At 38.0% G+C, this 13,570-nt stretch overlaps 1 protein-coding gene and 1 pseudogene across 3 annotated transcripts in view; both read left to right on the forward strand.

Annotated features, from left to right (window-relative positions):
- The window catches only part of LHFPL6 (LHFPL tetraspan subfamily member 6), a 268,570-nt gene that overhangs the window by 108,779 nt on the left and 146,221 nt on the right, over positions 1-13,570 (forward strand). The window lies entirely within an intron of this gene.
- On the forward strand, positions 1,117-4,595 carry LOC118649660 (annotated as a pseudogene).

Here is a 13,570-nt window from a genome sequence, read left to right on the forward strand (position 1 = left end):
GAATTTGTCAATTTTTTAACATACACATTTGGAAAACCTACTTTATTATATAACGGGCTTTCAGCTTCAATGAACACCCCCTCACCCGAATTAGTCCATTTATCAAGGTTTTATTGTATTGTTCTCTTGAAGCTATAGCTTCCATGTTAAAAGTTTTTAAATATACTTTACAATTCAGGAGTTTCAGTTCCTGTGTGAACCCAAGGAGCAACCTGACCTTTAAGGCCCTTGCTAACACAGACTGCCCAGACACAGGAATTCAACCAGATGGCCAACTATCGGCGCTGACCATGAGAATCCATATATGGACCAGCAATGACACTGCCTGCATGTCCACAGCCCATTCCCCTGTCTCCTTGTTTTGCTTTCCCTTGCCCTCATAAAAACCTGTCTGCATTGAGATCTGAAGATGGGTTTTTGAGGACTGGAAAAATCCCCCATCTTCTCGAGATGTGTACACTTGAATAAACGTTTTTCCTTTTTTACCAACACCTGTGTCAGGAGTTTGGCTTCCATTAGGGCAGGTAAGCGAACATTATGAGAAATATTTTTAAAATAATAAGCGAACATTATGAGAAATATTTTTTAAATAATAATCAAGGATACCAATAATTTAATTTCAAGTTTAAATTGTGTATTTCAAATTGCAGTCGTTCTCTTTGACTATTTTTGTTTATCTGTTTTACTTTGTTTTGCTTAACCTTTCCTCCCAAAATTATCCATTTCCATTTCTGTAAAGAACTTATTTTTCACTAATTCCTATGACTCCTAGCTTGTTACATTTTCCTCAGTCTGTCTTTTTCCTTATTTTTTCCTGGAAAGATGCATGCTGATCTCTTGATTAACATAGGGTTTGGTGAAGAATTTAAGTTACAGATCCAGTGATTTCAGACCTATGTAAAAAATACAATATCCCAGAATGAGCCCTACCCCAGCGGTGCACCAGCTGTCCTCCCTGCAGTTCTGGTGGCTCTGGGAGCCTCTCTGAGTGCAGGCATTGGCCTCTGTGGGTTGATCAGGGCATCTTACAATGAGACTTTTGCTGTGGCTAGTGGCCCCTTGGAAGGCTTCCATGAAGTAAACCATGCTTCACCTACTTCTCCAGACCTTCTTGGCATGTATGAATTGAGAGCTCAAGAGCAGACTACTTCAGCATCCATGTTACAGATCCAGCACTTTGCTCTGATACTTGGAGTATCAGCTAGGTCAGTGGTCGGCAAACTCATTAGTCAACAGAGCCAAATATCAACAATACGACGATTGAAATTTCTTTTAAGAGCCAAATTTTTTAAACTTAAACTATATAGGTAGGTACATTGTTATTAACTTAATTAGGGTACTCCTAAGCTGGCCTTTGCTAAAAACGTCCTCAATCTGAGGGGTCAACCTCAGCGAACGTACCTCCACTTCTTCTAACGCCACTTCTTCAAAATAGACTCGCCCAGGCCGAAAACCGACTTCTGTGCATGGGCCACGAAGTTTCAATCGCACTGTTTGTGCACGCCCGCACGTGGTATTTTGTGGAAGAGCCACACTCAAGGGGCCAAAGAGCCGCATGTGGCTCGCGAGCCACGGTTTGCCGACCACTGAGCTAGGTTAACTAAATTAACTACCGGAAAGGACAAGCGTATCGCATACAGGGAGTTTTTGCCGGGTTCTTCTATAACAGAAGCTTGTGATGGCAATGATAATATTTTCTGGTTGAGTACCAATAGTCTGTCCCATTTATGAAGCCCATCTATTTGGAAGTCAGAGAAAAGGGCTATGAAAGATTAAAAGAAAAACTTGCAAAATCTCAGAGGGAACTGAAGTTAAAGGATGGAGAGTGTGAGAGGCCTTCTAAAGTATGAGGTCAATTTAAACAGGAATTGGAGAAACTCACAGATACTCTATTTAAGGAAGCTCATAAGATGGTGAGAAAAGCAACTGTCAAGCAGGCAAAAGCAGAACAACAGCTAAAAGAAGCACAAGGAAAAATTGAGGTACTTCATGCTGAGTAGCTGCTTTGTCCGGTTCTTTTATTGTCCAGTTCTCCATCATCACCTACCAAGAGCCTTTGCCAGATGAAAAGACACCTTTTAAAAAAGGGGCATACAAGAAATAAAAATATAGGCAGTGCCATGAGTGGCAGTCCTCAGGACCTCAAGGTAATATAGCTGTGGATGAAAAGGGGCCACATTCTAACCTGACAAGTTCAGGAAAGGCCTGTGTGGCTGCCTTGTAAACTCATAGACCTAAAGTAACCACAAAGGATGGTCTGAAATTAAAACTTTTTAGCTACCCAGTTTATGGTGGGAAGTCATTTCCTAGGCTGGCATCTTCCTTGACAAAGGTCAACTGTCTGTTGTCTTTTTGCATCTATGATAGCGATAACTTATCTTTTATCAGACCCCTCAAAGCACAGCTCTGCGGAGACCACAAATCTCCTCATTTGACTTAATTATTGACTGTTAACATTCCTGCACCCACCTATATACTAGTAAAAGAAGTATGTGCCTATCATTTTACTTTTTATCCAATCCCAGAGATTTCTCCCCTTTGCTTTCTGCCACCTCCCTAATCTATCACCAATGGATTTCATTTAACCCACATACATCTCTTTCAATTGTAATGTATAAAATAAGGTGCAAAACTGCCATTCTCCAGAGCATTATCTCAATCCTTTAAGATTTTTGCTTCCTGAAATTGTCAACAGTTTGGCTCAAACACAAAAATTATTCACAGGTTTGAATATTTCTTATGTTGACACAGCCAATTGTGAAAGAATGCAAAGAGACTAATTATCTCTGTATAACGAATTCAGATCTTGGCAGGATGAGCCCACAATAGACAGAACCTGTCCTTTCTTAGACAAAATCTATCAGAAAGATACCTTTTCCATGTTTAACATTATCAAAAAGTGAATTGGCTTCAGCGGTTTTGGAGGCTGTGGAAACAATACCCTAAGGCTTACAGTCTAAGCATTAAAGCAGTGGGATTACAACCTGTTGGATTTGTGAAGGCTTCAGAAAAAGTCCTCTCACTGGCAGAGTAAGTCCTGTAAACACAGAATTAAATTAGGAAACTCTGCAATTATTATCATGTTTCTCCTTTTTGTAAATACAGGATCACTTCTGTGTGTAACTTTTTTACATACATTTGATATATCCAGCAGGGACTTGTGAAACAGCAGGCTGTTGATCACATGTTTTGGGAAGTTGCACAGTTGAGAAAAGGGATGTCACTGGCAAAGCTGGGACATCCGAAAAAGGAACTCTGATCCTTTGCCTGGGACCATGCATGAACCTCCTGATACCTGGAAAATAGCTGAATATTTTTATGGTTACTTGATATTTATTTCCAAGGTGTGGGCCCAAGGCATTTTCCCTCTTCTGCAAATAACACCAAGAAATACTGTGATTTTTTAAAAACTGACCTATACTGTGTTTGCTTATTCTTCAGTTGCACACACACACACACACACACACACACACACACACACACAAATTATAGGTGTGTAATTACTAGTGATTGTAATTTATAGTTGCAAAAAAAAGATAATAAATAAATATTAGATTAAAAAAATACAACTTTCTAGGCACCTACCATTCCCACCTCTGAATGTTAAAAGTAAAACCCTAGAGCAGCCTGAGAAACAAATGATTCTGGATTTTTAGTTTCTAGTGATTTCCTCTGAGAAAGAGACAAAGGCTTGCTTTTCCAGTGGATACAGACATCTCCACCCCAGTTTGCCCCAGGGTAAAAGTAGTCCTTCTGGAAAACAGTATGATGTTTTATAATTCAGAGAAAAAAATTTAAAGGTAAAAAAAAGTTGAGGAATGTTACTTAACTAAGAGAGCTCAAAATGTATAATTTGATAGACTTAACTCTGCCTTTAATGAGTGATGCTATCTTTGTTTTTCAATCTCTGGAAAGGTGCCTTGACAGTATAGAACTCCAGAACAACACACATTTACTGTGCTACCTTCACTGTTATTGTCTGCTGAGAGAGAAATCAGTAACCACCAGCAAATGGGCAACTGAGTGGGGCTTCAGCCTTCCACGAGGATTCTTTCTCTTTGAGCATAGTGAATTCCTCTCACAGAGTCTATTTCTTATAACTTGTTAGTTATTTTAATATTGTTTGGTTTGTGCTATTTACCATCTTTATTTTAAAATCTCTTGCCTTAGCTGGTGTTTCTCAATGTTTAGAGCATTGGCCCTCTACCAAATGGTCAAGGGTTTGACCTAGTCAAGGGCACATACCTGGGTTGTAGGCTTGATATCCTGCCTGGTCCAGATGTGTCTGGGAGACAACCAATTGATGTGCCTCTCTGACATCAATGTTTCTTTCTCTCTCTTTCTCTCTCTCTCTCTCTCTCTCTCTCTCTCTCTCTCTCTCTCTCTCTAAATCAATGGGAAAATTATCCTCAGGTGAGTATTAACAACAAAAAATCTCTTATTAATTGATCACAGCATTCCTAAAAAAACATACCCATTGATAATATTGGAATAGAGGGATGCTTTAAAGTAGTCCAAGCCCGGCTGGTGTGTCTCAGAGGTTCTGTGTCAACCTATGAACCAGGCGGTCATGGTTCAATTCCAGGTCAGCCACATGCCTGGGTTGTGGACTTGATACACAGTGGGGGGCATGCACGAGGCAGCCAATCAATGATTCTCTCTTATCATTGATGTTTCTATCTCTCTTTCCCTCTCCTTTCCTCTCTCAAATCAATAAAAATATATTTTTTAAAAATAAATTAAAAAATTAAAAATACAAGCTCTCCATTAAAAAATAGTCAAAAAATTTTTAAATTACAATTTAAATATAGAATAGTAAAATAAACAAATAAAAATATACAGTTCATAATTTACACCATGTTCATAATTAACTGCAAACATATTACAAAATGTAAACCCAAACTATAAAACCTCTAGGAGAAAACATAGGAAGAAATATTTTTTACCTTGTGTTAGGCTAAGTTTTCTTAGATATAATATCAAAAGCGTGGTCCATAATGAAAAAAAAAAATGACTAAATCTAACTTTGTCAAAAACAAGAATGTATGTTCCTTGAAAAACACTGGGAGAAAATTTTTGCAAATCTCATATCCAGTAAAAGACTCATATCCAAAATATCTAAAAACATTTAAAACTCAACAACAAGAAAACAAACAATGCAATTAAAAATATTGAACAAAGCAGATATAAGATGGCAAGTAGCCATATGAAAAGATTTTAAACCTCATTTGTCATTAAGAAAATGTAAATTAAAGCCACAATGAAATATCATTTAACACCTGTCAGAATGATCAAAGTTAAAAAAGACTTACCATGCTCAGTATTAGTGAGGCTGTGGATGAACTGGAACTTTCACACACTGCTGTGGCAATGTGAAATGGTAGAACCACTTTGGAAAACAACTTGGCAGCTTCTTAAAAATGTTAAACATACACATACCCGATTATCCAACCATTCCACTCCTAGGTATTTACCAAAGAGAAGTGAGTACATATATTCTTACAAAGATTTCTATATACCATACATAGCTGCTGTATTTGTATTAGCCCCAAACTGGAAACAATCTGAATGTTCATCAACAAGTGAATATATATATATAAAAAGTGTGCTATATCCATACACTGGAATATATTCAGCAATAAAAAAAGGAATGAATTCAAATTCAAACCAATCTATAATGAAAGAAAGCAGACTAGTAGTTTCCTGGGATGGGAGAGTATGGAATGGGGGTAGGGAGGAATTACAGAAGATCAGGAAGAAAACATGGATAATGGATATGTTTATTATCTAAATCATGGTGATGTTTTTACTGTTATATACATATCAAAATTTATCAAATTGTACACTTTAAGTTCAACTTATTATATGTCAATTAAACCTCAGTAAAGCTGTTAAAAAGAAAGGAAAGGGGAGGGAAGGGCAAATGGAAAGGAAGGAAGGAAGGAAGGAAGGAAGGAAGGAAGGAAGGAAGGAAGGAAGGAAGGAAGGAAGGAAGGAAAGAAGGGAGAGAAGAAGGAAGGTAGGAAGGTAGGAAGGAAGGAAGGAAGGAAGGAAGGAAGGAAGGAAGGAAGGAAGGAAGGAAGGAAGGAAAGGCCTGGATTTAAAGTTAGAGACCTGGGTTGGGATCTTGAATCTGTCATTTACTTGCTATGAGCAAATTGCATTCTTTAGCCTCAGTTTTCTTTTCTATAAAATGAGGTTAATGATACCCATTTCATATGCAGATAATGTAAATAAAGTATTTTGCAATATGCAGAATGTTCAATAAATATTAGGCATTATTATACTATTTTTAATATTTATCAAGCAGAGGGAAGTTGCAGCAATTTGAGGCATTTCCTACCCACATTGGCTGGAAATGTCTGGAGTCCTTTGGGGCAAGAGGGAAGTTAAATTGGGTGTGGGGAGCAGAGAAGTAGCAGGGATGTTCATCTTTTGCTGTGAGATGGAAAATAAAACCTGAAACTTGTTAGGCCACTCATCACACAAGAAATGTATTGCTGCTGCCCCCTGTTTGGGGTCTTCAGGTCCCAGCATACAATGCTCCAATTTAATGTAGGCCACAGAGCACTGCTAATGTGGATGTACATTTTCTTTGGGCTACCCTGGTAGAGAGGAACTGAAGCGGAAATGGACAATAAATTCTTAATGCAATGTACACATTATGCCTCATGTTATTTGTAAACAAAAGGCATACCATCCATTTTCTCTGTAAGCTAAAATACATTTATTTATACTTACTAAATGGTGTCCAGCTATTGCTTGGATGACATAAAAAGCTTTTGTAAACATAAAAATGTTTATAAAGAAATTGTTTAGAAACATGCGTATACTGGTACTGTTTTTAAAAATGCAGTTTCTCTTTCCACTAAACATCTACTCCTTTGATAGCACCAAGTGTGGAAGTAGATGCAAAGCACTAAGCCATTTAAAATCTAAATGAGACTAAATTTAATAAGGGAATGTCATGTTTCATTTTAAAGATTCTCTTCACCTCCTTTTCTTAAGCTGTCAAGTGAAAGAAAAGGCAGCTTTGTAATTACATGGCTGCCTCAGCTTCAGATTACATGTGAGATCTCACATTATTTTCTCACACCATTCTCTCCCTTCCTCCCTCTCTACCCCTAACCCACCTCCTTCCCTCTCTGCCATCCAACCCTCCCCCACCCCAGCTTTCTGCCTTATACTTCCTTCTTAAGCAGCTGACAGAATGATGGAGTTTTGCTGATTAAGTTGCTGAAAGATGGTCGCCCTTATTAATTTAGGGGGTGTCAGGCAAAAAATAAAATAAAATAAATGACAAGAGTGAAAAAAAATGTTTCTTACTGTGGATCATCATCCTAGCCTGTCTGGGTAGAAAACTAGGTGATTTTGGTTTCCACTGCTTGGCAGAGTGTGAAAACAAATAGAACTTAACTTTGTCAGACGTTCACTGTCTTCCATTCTACACTCCCACTGCTGTTCTCGTAACCCTGAGGGCTTTGTTCACAATTGCTCATAGTGAGCAAAGAATCCCACTGACCATTAGGATTCTCACCCCTTGTTAAAAACTTAGCAAAGGTATTAGCAGAAGTAACAACAGGTCTCCTTTCAGATATATTTTATAGTAGCCTCTTGTTTTTCTACTCACAATTGTTAACTGCACTGTTGGTCACAAAATGGGAATAAGCCCACAAAGCCAGTGCTGAATATTGGAAACTATCACAAGGTTCCCTAGAAAGTTGTAACAAAGATAGTGTGGAAGATAATGGTGCAGAATGAAGCTGTTATTTTCATTCCATTTCCTGCAGTAATATCCTTGGTGTTATTTTGTTTGTAAGAGATGGTTCTTACAGGGTCACCTGAATGACCAGGTGGCTAGTTTTGATTGTAGGCTTGATCTGAGTTTCGTGGTAAAGGACAGAGAGAGGGATGTGTCACAGATCCTTTACAATGACTGGTAAGGTCTGAAGAAATTTTGGATAATTCTTTTGTGATAGAAGGCAATGCATCACTGAATAGATAATAATACTTTGTGTATATTGTAAACAAAATATTACTTAGACAATGCACTCTATCATTGGAAACCTGTAGAGAGAATGAACCTGTTAATAAGAAGTAAAGAGAATCAGACATTGTTGAGTTTAGTAAAAGTGAGGAACATGAGGCTGTTTGTTTCACCAGGAAGCTGCAGCTTCACAACCCTCCTTCCCCCTTGTAGGGAGCAGCCTACCCTCCCACACAGGATTGGAGGGGGAAAGATGGACTAGGGAGAGGTAAACACATGGGAACTAGTAGTCAAAATGGTGCAGGAGGAGGTGCTTGACCATAGAGGCCCGTCAGTCTAACCTAGGAGAGGGATCATTGACTAGGGGTGGACCCATCAGAAGCCTGAGAAAGCCTGGCAAGTTGACTGCTTATTGGGACAGATCTCGAGGGCTGCAAAGGACCAAGCTTTTTAAAAAAATATATATTTTATTGATATTTTACAGAGAGGAAGGGAGAGGGATAGAGAGTTAGAAGCATCGATAAGAGAGAAACATCTATCAGCTGCCTCCTGCACACCTCCTACTGGGGACATGCCCGCAACCAAGGTACATGCCCCTGACCGGAATCGAACCCAGGACCTTTTAGTCTGCAGGCCAACACTCTATCCACTGAGCCAAACTGGTTAGGGCTAAGCTTTAATATGAAACAGCAACTGTGGACACCGGTCTTTGTCTTGGCCTTGATGAAGATAAGGTTGGACTTTTTTCATAGCAGATGGACAAAGATGGGGCATTGGGAACCCAGGAGGGGCCCTCCTTCGATTTTGCATCATAGTTAAATCACCTTACCATACCACAATCTCCTGTGGCTAGGTCCTTGACATGCATTTCTCACAATCCCATGGAAGAGCCCAATTTCTACCAACAGCAAACCTGATGGGAAGAGCTCCTTCTTCAGATTTGGAAGGAACTAAGGAAGTTGTTTATTCTCTACCTGACACATTAATCCTTCCACAGCACCTGCAAACCTCTGTTAGAATATATTCAGTGAGCCCAGCCAGCATTGCTCAGTGGTTGAGCGTCGACCTGTGAACCAGGAGGTCACAGTTCCATTCTGGTCAGGGCACATGCCTGGGTTTCGGGCTTGATCCCCAGTGTAGGGCGTGCAGGAGGCAGCCAATCAATGATTTTCTCACATGGATCTCTCTCTCCTCTCCAATCTCTCTCTCCTCCCCCTTCCTCTCTGGAAAAGGGGGAAAAAAAGAATATATTCAGTGAGAGGGAACTCACTATCCCAATGTTTCTGAATAATTCTGTTAGTTGGTCTTTTAGCCAAAATCAACCTTTCATGATTTGAACCAATTAATTAAATTCTGTATTCTGGGGCCAGAGAATAAATCCAAGTCCTTCCTCTGCCTGAGAGCCTTCAAGTTTTGTGGACAGCTCTTATATTTATACTAATTCTTTCATTCACCAAGTAAAAAAATTCCTCACTTCTTTAAGTAGTTTCTCTCTCAATCTCCCTAAGGGTCTTGCATAGTTCCTTATCTATATATACATAGTAGGCCTTCAGGAAATGTTTGACTTGACACAAGTCTGGCTATTGATAATTATATTCCACTCTATATAATGTGGAAATAGCAGTGATTACTAGCATGTTTTTTTGTTTGTTTGTTTGTTTTTTTAGAGAGAAAGAAAGGGAGAGGGAGAGGGAGAGGGAGAGGGAGAGGGAGAGGGAGAGGGAGAGGGAGAGGGAGAGGGAGAGGGAGAGGGAGAGGGAGAGGGAGAGGGAGAGAGGAACATCAATGATGAGAGAGAAACATTGATTGACTGCCTCCTGCATGCCCCCACTGGGGATGGAGCCCACAACCCAGTGCCCTGATTGGGACGGTGACCTCCCGGTTCAAGGTCGATACTCAACCACTGAGAAACACTAGCTGGGCACTAGCATGTTTGCTGTTGATAACATCTTTATGTGGTTGATCACAAACCATTAATTTAACCTCATGTTTCCTCCTAGATTGGTTGACGGATCCTCCTTCAGGTGGACGATGTTCCTCTCTCTTTTTAATTTACACCAGTGCCCAGAAAAAAATGTTTAGGGGAAAAAAAAAGGCATGTCTGTGTAGACTTAAAAAAAGGACATGCCTATGTAAATCTTAATTGAAATATCTAGGAAGAAAGCCTGAGCTTTGAGGAAAATATAAGTTCTTTTATTCTCCCTAGTTGATGAGAAAAAGTGGAAATCTTAGTTATAGTTAAAAATTAATTTTAATTAATTCATTTATATTTTAGCCAGTTCATTTCTGTTTATTTTAGGGAGGTGATGCACATTGAATATGAAACTGTGTATTTTTCTTTTAGCTTTTGGTTACATATATGACAGCAGATAAAGATGTAAAATAATATAGTTATTGCTGAGTATGTTTTAAGTATTAGAATTAGGAATATGATGTTTTGGAATGAATTATGTTCCCTCAAATACATATATTGAACCCCTAACCCCTAGTACCTCAGAATATGACCTGGAGATAGGCTCTTTAAAGAGATAATCAAGTTAAAATGAGGATATGAGACTGGGCCCTAATCCAATATGACTGGTGTTCTTATAAGGAATTAGGAGACAGACATAAACAGAGGGAAGACCATGGAAAGACCAAGGGAGAAGAAAGCCATCTGTAAGCCAAGGAGAGAGGCTTCTGAAGAAACCAAACCTGCCAACACCTTGATCTCAGACTTCTAGCCTCCAGAACTGTGAGAAAATACATTTATGTTGTTCAAGTCACCCAGTCTGTGGTGCTTTGTTATGGTAGCCCTAGCAAACTAACATAGTAGGCAAATGCTTACAGTGTACATTCTGAAACATGAAGCCAAACCAAGTTTAAAGGATATTTAAGATCCATAAGATAGAACTACAAATAATTGGTTATAATATTGGGTCTATTAAAGTTGTTCATCTGAATTTATTCATATAAAATAAACCAGTACTTTCATTTGAACAGTTTTGAAAGGAAATCACAAAACATGTTGATTAAACTATAACATTATTTAAAACATTATTCTTTGCTTAACTAAATTAATATAACTTGAAACATGTTAGTATTTCTTTTGATGACTCACTGATGCATTGTTTAGTATACTCATGTGTTTATTACAACTTTGCTGTGAAACCTCAAAGTTAAATAAGCATGTTGGCAAAGGAATTATATGCCCAAACTTCTAATTTTATCATCTTTCTCATTTGTACATGGAGTATTACAGTTGTTAACCCTTGGAGGAAGCTTTTTGTATTTGACTCATCAAATGGCACATTGTGAGAAATTGGTCTGATGACATAAATGGGCATCCACCACGTTATTGTCAAACAAGCAGCAGAGTTTTAATTGTGTCAGTGCTTTACATTAATCGAGTAGTGAGTTGCTGCCAACACTTTAATAGAATAGCATAGAATTGGATTGACCTAATAAAGAATATTGACATAGTAAAGTTAAGTATTGTTGGATGAAGTTTTGTTCCAATTACATTAATTAATTAATTCAACATGTATTTATTGACATACCTGGTACTGTTCTAGGTACTTGGGACAAACACATCAGTAGACAAACAAACAAAGACCCCCGATCTCATGGTGCTTACTCTGTCGCAGGAGAAGAAGGCTAATAAATAATAAGCATGATAAGTAAATTAAATGGCATGTTAGAAGGGTAGTAAAGGGTATTAGGAATTATAGGAGTGGGATAAGGTTGTACTTTTAAACAGGATGATCAGGGAAGACTTTATTGAGCTGCTGCTAAGCAGACATATAGGAGGCAAGGGAGTTGGCCATGTGGATATTTAGGAGAAGATTGTGCTAGGCAGAAGGAACAAGCAAGTGCCAAGTCACAACGACAGAAATTCCTGGCACGTCTGTGGGATGGCAAAGGGCCTGTGTCTGGAGAAGGATGAGTGAGGGAGTTGGTGTCTAAGAAGCAAGAGTGGCCAGCTCATATAGCATTGTAGGCCATTTTAAGGATTCTTGCTGTTATGCTGAGTGAAAATGGGACTCACTCAGGGTTCTGGGCAGAGGACTGACATATATATGAGTTGTGACAGAAATGAGATTATTACCCTGGGATGGTCTCTTAAATTTTGCAATTGGCTTACCAAACAATGCAAATAAGAATTACATGAAGCTTTTTAAAGGTTCTGTTTCCCAGCCTCATACAGACCCACTAGAGTAAAATGTGTATTTTTTTTAATGGAGGAAAAGTTTATTATAAAATCCACTCTTATAAAACACTGCATTTCTGCAACCCAACTTGGGATTTCATTGGTAAGCAAATGAGTCTTATGGTAGAAATAACGTCTGACAACCTTGATTCTTATTTTAAAATTAAACATTAGACTAACAATATTCATGTTAATAACGCCTTTTCATTTCAATACCATTATTTCTAAGATTAATTTTTTTAGTTCATTTTCAAATACACTGTCTTGTTTCATATGGTTTCAGTATTTCCAGTTGTTTCATTATAGAGTCTATGCTCATCTACTAACCCTTTCCCTACTGTTGGTTTGTGTTCTTTTATGGCTTGTAATGTTTTCACATTAAGCTCTGTGAGTTTTTTTTTATTAGACATCAATGTTACAAGTGTGAGGCCATCCTTATAAGCTGGCTTTACTTGGCAGGGAGTTCTATTTCCCTGTGCATAGGTAGCTCTGTTCTTTCTCTAAAACCTCCTGTGACCATAGAGGTCTTTATTCTCAGCCAATAAAGCCAATGCACTCTAATATTTTAAAGCTTCATTTTTTTGTTTTGTTTTTGATACCTTGGCTTAGAGCTTGGCCACTTATAGTTATTGTTTTTTTCATATGGTATGCTGCTAAATCCAAATGGGGATTTCCCTGATCAGTTTAACATACTATATTGACTTCAGTTTGGCTTGAGTCTAAGATGCTGTCCTATTTGCTAGATAGATACTTATTTATTCCTGCATGTGGGTATTTTGGAGAAAAACTATCCAAGATAAGTTTACTTAGAATTTCTGTATATCAGGGAAAAGTTAATTTTTATAAATTCAAATATAAAATTTATTCCCACAGAGAAATACTTTATGAATTTAAGTATTCATAAAGATTAAAATAAAATAGCTTTTGAAATAGCTCACTATATACTTCAGACTGAATAAACTAAATGAGAATATTCTAGGTGCTTGGGACAGACACATCAGTAGACATATGTTAAGACCAGCTGCATTTCAAGTCATAAAAACTGAAATACTTTAAAAAATAATTACATCCAGTGTTTGCTCTCTTTGAAGTGACCATCTTACTAAAAAAAAATGGTTACCAAAGTGACTGGATAGTCATATCAAGTTTTCATATAGGCCTATTCTTTGTGGATGTTTATGAATTGTGCATATAATGCAGAAGGACTTCACAAAAATTTGTGGCCTTCCCAGGATTTCCCACAAGTCTGATCTTGAAGTCCTGAACTTCTGTCCATATAAGCTTCAAAATGTAGCTTTACCTGAGCGATTCAAGAAGCAGTACTTAAAGATGCTTATATAACACTTGAGCTAACTATTGAAACAGTTTCTATGGTTTGTGACCCATACATCATC

The sequence above is a fragment of the Myotis myotis genome, unplaced genomic scaffold (assembly GCF_014108235.1).
Source record: "Myotis myotis isolate mMyoMyo1 unplaced genomic scaffold, mMyoMyo1.p scaffold_m19_p_3, whole genome shotgun sequence".
Taxonomy (NCBI): domain Eukaryota; kingdom Metazoa; phylum Chordata; class Mammalia; order Chiroptera; family Vespertilionidae; genus Myotis; species Myotis myotis.